The sequence below is a fragment of the Oryctolagus cuniculus genome, chromosome 7 (assembly GCF_051225735.1).
Source record: "Oryctolagus cuniculus isolate XC-2025 breed Fujian yellow rabbit chromosome 7, ASM5122573v1, whole genome shotgun sequence".
In the NCBI taxonomy this organism is placed as follows: domain Eukaryota; kingdom Metazoa; phylum Chordata; class Mammalia; order Lagomorpha; family Leporidae; genus Oryctolagus; species Oryctolagus cuniculus.
The window spans coordinates 138,143,672-138,153,759 of NC_142873.1; the positions used below are offsets into that span (position 1 = coordinate 138,143,672).

At 38.6% G+C, this 10,088-nt stretch overlaps 1 protein-coding gene across 9 annotated transcripts in view; it reads right to left on the reverse strand.

The window, feature by feature from the left end:
* Positions 1-10,088, reverse strand: part of ZMYM4 (zinc finger MYM-type containing 4) — a 185,719-nt gene that overhangs the window by 173,846 nt on the left and 1,785 nt on the right. The gene's annotated exons all lie outside the window — the stretch shown is intronic.

Consider the following 10,088-nt stretch of genomic DNA (forward strand, 5'->3'; position numbering starts at 1 on the left):
CAGGTGGAGGCCTAACATGCTTCGCCACAACACCAACCCAATTTTTAAGGTATTATTACTGAGGCCTGGAGTTGTGGTATAGCAAATAAACCTGCCACCTGCAACACTGTCATTCCATATGGGTGCTGGTTCAAGTTCTGGTGCTCCACTTCCAATACAGCTCCCTGCTAATGTTACTGGGAAAGCAATGGAAGATGACCCAAGTACTAGGGCCTCTGCACCCATGTAGAAGACCTTGATGAAGCTCCTGGCTTCAGTCTGACCCATCCATGGCCTCCTTCAGACATCTGGGGAGTGAACCAGCAGATGGAAGATCACTCTCTCCCTGTGTCTTTCCTTCTCTCTCTGTTACTCTTTCAAATAAATAAATAAATCTTTAAAAAATAATATTTTAAATATAACAGCAAAAGCTACAAAGATAAATTGTACTTTATTAAAATTTAACATTTTTGTACATCAAAAACACTATCACAAGAATGAAAAGACAACCCACTGAATAGAAAACATGTATTGTAAACTATGTATCTGATAAGAGTTTAATATCCAGAATATATAAAGAATTCCTACAACTAAATAAAAACAAGCCTAATTTAAAAATGGACATTTCTACAAAGATACACAAATGTCCAAAAGGTACATATGGTCAGTGTTACTGGCCAACAAAAATGCAAATCCAAACCACAGTAAGACTCCAGGTCACAAAAACTAGGAAAATTTTATTTTTAAATAACAAAATAACAGATGTTAGCAAGATAAAGAAGATTCCCATATAACCCAGCAAAGGTACCCTAGGTATACATTCAAAACAACTAAAAGCAGGAACTTAGAAACTTGGACACCAATGTTTATATACTAGCTGAGAAAGCAAATACGGATTTTCTTAAATATAAGCGGAGAACTGCTGTAACCAATACCTAAGAATGTAAAGGTACTTGAAAGAATTTTGAGAAGCACGATTAAAAAAAAAAAAGTGCCCTGCCTTCAACAGATGGTAGAAACATGGACGCATGGACGCTAAAGACAATTCTGGTAAGGATTCAGAAGGATCAGAGGACCAAATAAGAGAGAATGCCTAGGGGCTGGCGCTGTGGCACAGGTTAATCCTCCACCAGTGGTGCCAGCATCCCATATGGGCAGCAGTTCTAAGTTCTTCTTCCGATCCAGCTCTCTGCTATGGCCTAGGAAAGCTGCGAAACATGGCCCAAGTGCTTGGGTACCTGCATCCACATGGGAGACCCAGAAGAAGCTCTTGGCTCCTGCTTCAGATAGGACCAGCTCCAGTGGTTGCAGCCATTTGGGGAGTGAACCAGTGGATGGAAGACCTCCCTTTCTCTGCCTCTGCCTCTTTGTAACTCTGCCTTTCAAATATATATATATATCTTTTTAAAAATGCTTTGACCCAGCTCTGGTCAAAGCCATTTGGGGAGTGACCCAGCGGATGGAAGACCTTTCTGTCTCTCCCTCTCACTGTCTGTAACTCTACTTCTCACATAAATAAAATAATTTTTAAAAAGGAAGTGCCTATAGCCTTAGAGAATACATGTATTGTGAATCATGATTCATACCAATATTCTGATTAAGTATTTTTGTTGGGGCTGGCACTGTGGCACAGTGGGTTAAGCCACCACCTGCAATGCCAGCATCCCCATGCATCCCATATGGGTGCCAGTTAGAGATCCGGCTGCTCCATTTCCCATCCAGCACTCTGCTATGGCCTGGGAAAGCAGTAGAAGATGCTCAAGTCCTTGGGCCCCTGCACCTGCAAGGGAAACCCGGAGGAAGCCCCTGGCTCCTGGCTTCAGATCGGCGCAGCTCTGGCTGTTGCGGCCAATTGGGGAGTGAACCAGCGGATGGAAAATCTCTCTCTCACTGCCTCTCTTCTCTCTCTGTGTAACTATGACTTTCAAATAAATAAATCTTTGAAAGTAAATTAATAAATAAGTATTTTTGTTGAGGTCTCAGAAGAAAATGAAGAATATGTCACCGTGAACTGGAAGAAAAGTGATCCTTCTTAACAGTGACGGAAAACTTAGCTGAATTATGTTCAACTGTTGCATAGAAAATGGAACTTCCAGCAATGAATTTGAAGATTTAACTTAGTACATTTCCAAGCAAAGTGCTGAAGGTACAGCTTGATTTCTCTTTGCTGCTTATAGTAAAATGCAAGAGGAAAGAGAAACTGAAGGAGGCACTGTTACTTAGAAGGAAATAACTCTTAATTATTTGGGAAGTTTTCAGATTGTACAGATTGCAAAAGATGCTAAAGTTAGGAAACTTACTACTAGAAAAGTGTGTTCTAAAGAAAAGGCCAGTTGTGTGGCTGGACAACTATTTTCTGAAGATACTAGCTGTGTGATTCAATGAAATCAAATCAATCATCTCAAGAGAAGCTAGGAATATACATGGGGTTGTCCAGGAAAGATCTCTGACAGTGTGGATTTTCTTGATATACAAAGGAAACTCACAGGTACTTAAGAATACTATACCAGCAAAAATGAATTTCAACTTCAACATGTACTCAAAGGAAGAGAAATAGGACAAAATGAAAAAATAAAACTTGGGATGAGGTTTTGTGACTCAGCAGGTTAAGCTGCTACCAACATCCCATTATCAGAGTGCCTTAAGTTCCAGCTACTCCACTTTTGAGCCAGTTTTCTGCTAATACTCATCCCAAAAGGCAGTTGGTGATGGCTCAAGTACTTGGGTTCTCACCACCCACAGGACGGAATTCTTGGCTACTGGCTTCAGCGTCAGCCCAGCGCTGACTGTTGCAGGCATCTGGAGAATGAACCAATAGAAAGGAGCTTTCTCTATTTCTGGAATAAAATAAATTTTTTTTTTTTTTTTTTTGAAAATAACTGTCTGACATCTGGTATTTCACAAGTAGGAAATGGGCTGTTAGAAGTAATGTTGTGCAGGCCGGCGCCATGGCTCACTAGGCTAATCCTCCGACTGCAGCACCGGCACACCGGGTTCTAGTCCTGGTCAGGGCACCAGATTCTGTCCTGATTGCTCCTCTTCCAGTCTAACTCTCTGCTGTGGCCCAGGAAGGCAGTGGAGGATGGCCCAAGTGCTTGGGCCCTGCACCCGCATGGGAGACCAAGAGGAAGCAACTGGCTCCTGGCTTCGGATCGACGCAGCTCCAGCCATAGCGGCCATTTGGTGGGTGAACCAACGGCAAAGGAAGACCTTTCTCTCTAACTCTGCCTGTCCAAAAAAAAAAGTAATGGTGTGCAAAGATGTATATATCTTCAAGAAACTAAAAATGACTCTCAAGGCAGAATGCAGAGGCCAGAGAAAGAGGCCCAGAGCAGACAGTGATACAGCTCTCATGGGCCCAAAGCCAGACAATCAAGACACAAAGAATTATTCTCAGACTTTGAAACCATGAGAAACTTGTCTTGCTGGGTTTTAAACTTGCTTGAGACCAAAACCCCTTTATTCTTTCCATTTTTGCCTTTTGAAAGAGAATGCCTATTCTATGCGTACCTCTCCATCATATTTTAGAAACAGATAATCTGTTTTCTAGTTTCACAGATGAACATGAATTTTGCCCCATCTAGATCATATTCAGACCCCACAGATGATAAGATTTTGGGACTTTCTAAGCTGACAATATTTAGAGATTTGGGACTTAAGAGTTCACATTGGGGGCTGCCGCCTGCAGTGCCAGCATCCCATGTGGGCACCAGTTTGTGTCCCGGCTGCTCCACTTCCAATCCAGCTCTCTGCTGAAGCCTGGGAGGGCAATACAAGATGGCCCAAGTCCTTGTGCCCCTGGAGACCCAGAGAAGGCTCCTGGCTCCTGGCTTCAGATGTACACGGCTCCGGCTGTTGTGGCCAACTGGAGAGTGAAACAATGGATGGAGGACCTCTCTCTCTCTGCCTCTCCTCCTCTCTCTGTGTGACTCTGATTTTCAAACAAATAAATAAATCTTTAAAAAAAAAAAAAAAAAGTTCATGTTGTAATGAGTTGAGACTTCTGAGGATATCTGGAGATTAAGTTAAGGTATTTTGCATAAGAGATGCATGTGAAGTTTTGGGAGTCAATGGATTGAATGTACTGGGTTATATTTGGCCAAAAGGCTATGTCCACCCAGAACTGAAGATGGTAAGCAGAATGGATCTCTGCAGTCATAATCAAGGTAAGGTTTTTGAGATTAGATCACCCTGGCTTAAAATGAACCCTAAATAAAATGAAGAGCATCCTCAAAAAACAGAAAAAAAGGACTAGCATCTTGGCATTGCAGGTTAAACCACTGCTTGCAATGCAGACATCCCATGCATTCCACACAAACGCTGACTACTCTGCTTCAAGCCGGCTCCCTGCTAATGCACCAGAAAAAGCAGCAGCAGATGGCCCAAGTACTTGAGCCCCTGTCACTCATGTGGGAGACCCAAATGGAATTTCTGGTTGTTAGCTTCATCCTGGCCCAACCCTAGCTTCTGTGGCCATTTGGGGAGTGAACCAAAGGATAACAGCCTTCTCTCTACCTGTCCCTCTTGCTATCACTCTGCCTTTAAAATAAGTAAATATTTTTTAAAAAGGGAAAAAATAGGCATAGAGCGAAGGTCTTGGAAAGACCTAAGCAGAGACTACAGTTATAATTCTGTAAATCAAGGAATACAAATACCAGAAGCTGTAGGAAAGCAGGAAGAATTCTCTAGAGATTTCAGAAGGAGCCTGGCCTTGATTACATACTGATGTCAGACTTCTACCCTATAAAACTTTGAGAAAACAAATTTCTGTTGTTTTAAGTCATGAGGTTTGTAGCAATTTTTTATGGTAGCTTTAGGAAACTTACACAGACCACCAAAGATCAAAGATATGACAAAACATCAAAAATAATGACCACTGGGGCCAGCCAGCACTGTGGCATGGTGGGTAAAGATGGAAGACTCTCTCTCTGCCTCTGCTGCTCTATAACTCTACTTTTCAAATAAATAAATAAATGTTTTTTTTAAAAAAAAGGGGGTGGACTTCAGTTTTGCACTAAAATAAGCATATCTTTTAATCCATTTTCTATGGTTTTTGTCATACCCCTGCGTATATAACAAACCAAGTACAAAAAATACATTTTAAAAAATCAGAGATCTCTGAACAGACTAGATATAGAACTCTTTTGTTAGGCATGGTTATTTTTGTTAAATACTTGTTAGAAACACACACAGAAGTATTTATAGATTAAATAAATGTAGTACCTGATATTTCCTTGATATTATTTCAACGAAAAATTAGACAGAGATGGAGGGGAAGAAGGGTTGTGTGTGAGAAGCTCTGAGACAGGAATTGTAAATGGTGGAAATTGTTTAGTTGTCAAAATTGGGTAATAAGAGCATGGGGCTTATTGTTATCTATATTTGTGCTTGATGGGGAATTATGAAACATAAGAGGTTTTTTTTTTGCTCTGAAATGTGCATATGCATGTCCACATAAAAAATATTTATTTATTAGAAATGTTGGGAGATATAAAGAAAGAATACATAAGATCCTTGACCTCAAAGAGCTTACAGTGGTAGATGGAGAGATTTTATACTAGACAGACCAAAGGAAAAAAAAAAAGGTATTGTCTTTGGCCACATGAAACTAGCTAAAGCTTCTACAAGGCCAAAAAGATGGTAAGAATGAAATTAAAACATTTTAAGTATTTTCTAAGTATAAAAGAGTGGTATAGGATGATCAGATAAAAACTGCTACTACCCTCAAGTTGCTAAATACCAGAGACTACACTATACACTAACTATAAAATGCCCATGCCTTAACTTCTGGGTTGAGCCACATGAAAATGCTGTTCTTCATAACTCAAATGGTTAAATATTAACATATTAGTAAGGACTAAATCCTATTCTATATCTTCTTTTCTCTTCCCTTTGCTAAAATAGTCATACAGTTAGTTCATAGTAAGGTGAAATAAGTAGAATGCTAACAAAAATAGTCTACTTTAAAGAATGGTTGGTCTCCTAATACAGAATTAAAATAATATATATTGCAATTTTACCAACTTTGATTTTATTAGGAAAGAAAACCATTTCTATTTTCAAAGGAACACAAATTAATCTTGAAAATAAATTACAGTTTTAAAATATTTATTGTGTATTTTCTTAAAAATTGGACATGTGAGGGGCCAGCACTATGGCGTAGTGGGTAAAGCCGCCGCCTGCAGCACTGGCATCCCATGTGGACGTCGGTTCGAGATCTGGCTGCTTCTCTTCCGATCCAGCTCTCTGCCACGGCCTGCAAAAGCAGCAGAAGATGTCCCAAGTCCTTGAGCCCCTGCACCCACGTAAGAGACCCAGAAGTTGTTGCTGCTCCTGGCTTCGAATCGGCTCAGCTCCTGCTATTGCGGCCATTTGAGGAGTGAACCAGCAGACGGAAGACCTCTCCCTTTCTCTCTTTCTCTCTCTCTGCCTCTGCCTCTCTTTAACTCTGTCTTTCAAATATAAATAAATCTTTAAAAAAAATTGGATATGTGAAACATGTTTTTAACTGATTTCAAACAAGAAAATGCTTCTTGGGGAAAAAGTTAATTTGATGCTTCCTGCGAAGTAATTTATATCAACTTGATTTACACATAAGTCAAATTATCCTAACATACATAAATCTAGATTAAAACTTCTATACTTTTTTCCCAAATGAGAATATAAAACACTAACCATAAATATCTCTGGATAAACAAAAGCTTTAACCTATACCATATATCAAACAGCACAACTTTCAAGCAATATTTGATCCTCATCTAGCCAACTACATTGTTATCTCTGGTAAATCTCTGTCTCAGCTAAAATGGGACAATACTGAGGCCGGTGCTGTGGCGCAGCGGCATCCCATATGGGCGCCAGTTCGAGTCCTGGCTATAGCCTGGGAAAGCAGAAGATGGCCCAACTCTTCAGGCCCCTCCACCCACGTGGGAGACCCGGAAGAAGCTCCTGGCTCTTGGCTTTGGGTCAGCTCATCTCTGGCTGTTGTGGTCATTTGGGGAGTGAACCAATGGAATAGAAGATCTCTCTCTCTCTCTCTCTCTCTCTCTCTCTCTCTGGCTCTACCTCTCTCTGTTAACTCTGTCTTTCAAATAAATAAAATAATTCTTTAAAAAAATGGACAATACTTCACAGAATTAAGAAGAGTTGAAAGATATATTACATATAAATATTTAGAATAGGGGTCAGCAGGCAAGGCCACCGCCTGCAGTGCCAGCATCCCATATGGGCGCCGGTTCTAGTCCCGGCTGCCCCTCTTCCAGTCCAGCTCTCTGCTATGCCTGGGAAATCAGAAGATGGCCCAAGTCTTTGGGTCTCTGCACCTACATGGGAGACCTGGAAGAAGCTCCTGGCCCCTGGTTTTGGACCAGCCCAGCTCTGGCCGTTGTGGCAATTAGGGGAGTGACCCAATAGATGGACGATCTCTCTCTCTCTGCCTCTGACTGTAACTCTGCCCTCCAAATGAATAAATCTTTAAAAAAAATTTTAGAATAACAACCAGCACTTACATATTTATAAATACCAAGTATTATTATTTACAGATTCCTCTGCTAGTTGCAAGACAGAAAATAATGTGAAAATGACACAGGATCAATGACAATAATAGAATGGCCTCTTCAATTTGTCCATACAGAAAGACTGCATTCTTAAAGCAGATGGTTTACAGTGTGTAGATATGAACTGCAAATATTTTAATGACATGCACAACCACACTGAAAACATTTACCAATAAGAAAAAAGTTCATTAAGGAATTCAGAGGTATCAATCTTTTATAATTATTTTATTATAAAATATTAACAGAAATCCAAAATAAAATTTCTCTATAATCCCATCACATAACAACATCAATGTTTTCATTTGTTCCTATTTCCTACTCTTGTCTACAACATGCATGTCCAATTTTTATGTATTCACAATTATAAGATAACATTTTATAGTCTATGTTTTCACTTACTATCATACTGTACATTTTCCATCCCCATATTTCCCTTTCTTTCTCAGCTTCCCTTTCCCTTGAAGGTTTCCTGACATGTATCCTCCACAAGTTTCTCTAAGTTTATACACACACAAGCACACACAGACATGTATGCAGGGAGAGAAAAGCCAATTTTTTTTTTTTTTTTTACAAAACTGGAATTATATCACTTACACATACACTTTTCCTTTAACAAAGCATTTATACTTCAAATTTAATATACAGAGAAGTTTAATTATGCAAGTGTTTACCAGACATTTACAAAAGTTACTACTTTTATGTAATCTTGGAAAAGACATAAGGGTTTTACATCAAAATATGACCACCAGATCTGGATTTCATCCTTCACAACACATTGTTTATTTTAAGAACCATGCACAAATAATTCAACTATTTGCAACAAGCCTACCTAATAAATCTTAACTTAGTTTAGAAAAAAAATTTTACAATCTTAAAAAAACTCATAAACAATATTGTTAAAATATTCTGACTTTAAAGTGCATATGGGTGTGTGTATGTGTTAACAGCGGTCTTCATTTACAGGAAGTATGATATGAACTTGGTTCTCCTTATAGCAGAGAAGATAGATGCTTACAGTGCTGCTCCACAAACATGCTTAGCTCCACATTCACAAACTGAGAATGGGCACCAAGGTTTAGTCTAAATATAATCAAATCAATAGTCTAATTAATATCTACCACCCTAACTACCCACAAACATGAAAGTAAGACACCAAGCAGGTCTACACAGACTTTAAATTTGTTAACCCAATGGTCTTAAAGTGCAGTCATTCTTCCACTGAACTGTAATTAAGAACAATCAGAAGAGGTATAAATCTGGATAAACAGGAGACATTCTTGGGGTAAAAGGATAGTATGACTGATTTATAATATAAGCTCATAAAATTACAAAGCCAAGTACTTGGTACCCAAGCCACAGCACCTCTGCTACAACAGGTCAACTTTTCTTGGCAAAAATCAGTGAAAGTGTTTTGAGTTGCTATTATGTAGAAGTCACAGGTATTAGAGATAAGAGAAGTGATAAAATGAAAGGAGTTCATAATTTAAATGACAGCCAGCATATTTTAACCTAAATAAACCCAAATACTATATATTGCAAGGCCTACCATAGAACTCATCAACTAATACAGGTGCTCAAAAACTTTTTTGTGACTTATGACTAAAAAGGTCAAAAGCAGTAAGCATCTTAAATACAATACCCTGTCTGCAGTGCAATTTCAGATTAAATGACCTGCTATTATCTTGGTCTAAGTAGATCACTTGCTTTAACTGCCTCAAGGTAAATAGTCAAGTTATTCAAAATGAAATTGCACTGCAAAGCCCCTCCTATCTGCTGAGTTCACATATGGAATCCACATGGCATTTGGTACACACACAAAAAGTGAGGAGAAAAAAAGGTACTTGTACCATATAATACAATCCTACTGAGCATTCTTACCAATATCAAATACATAATGGATTGCGGATCTAAAAGATAGTAACCTTCATTCACAATGAAACAGGCAGTTATGTATATTGCATATTGTTAAAAATATTAAAATTTGATGGCTACCAGTGACATCTTTTGAGCGCACTACAAGAACATATTCAAAATCTAGTTGAATTTGTTGCCAAAGTGCATAGATGTTTTCTAGAACATTCTAGAACCCCCTATCTCATAGGGTGAATGAAAATAGCATTTGTAGCAACTGGATGCAGAGATCTTCCTGATTTAACATTACACATTTAAAGTAATTTACCCTATATATTTTAATTAGTAGACAATATGCCATATGCCTTCAATCAAGCAAAATGAGAATTCAGCTTAAAACTGATCACAGCTTGAAGAACAATTTAAAAATCTAAAAACACATGCATTCTATACTCAATATTTATACCAAATGAACTATTTGGACATATCATCATCATACAGTTTAACTTGCTCTATCTATGACTAATTATTGTATGAGGAAAATTTAACATTTTGCAATCCTAAATCTATCAACATTAAATTTTAATTGCTCAAAATTCCACAATCAAATGCACTAAATTTAAAATAAGATGGCTGATGAAAAGAGGGATGGACAGAGGGATAAATGTGTGACCAAACAAGTGTAAAGTAAAATGATAGTGG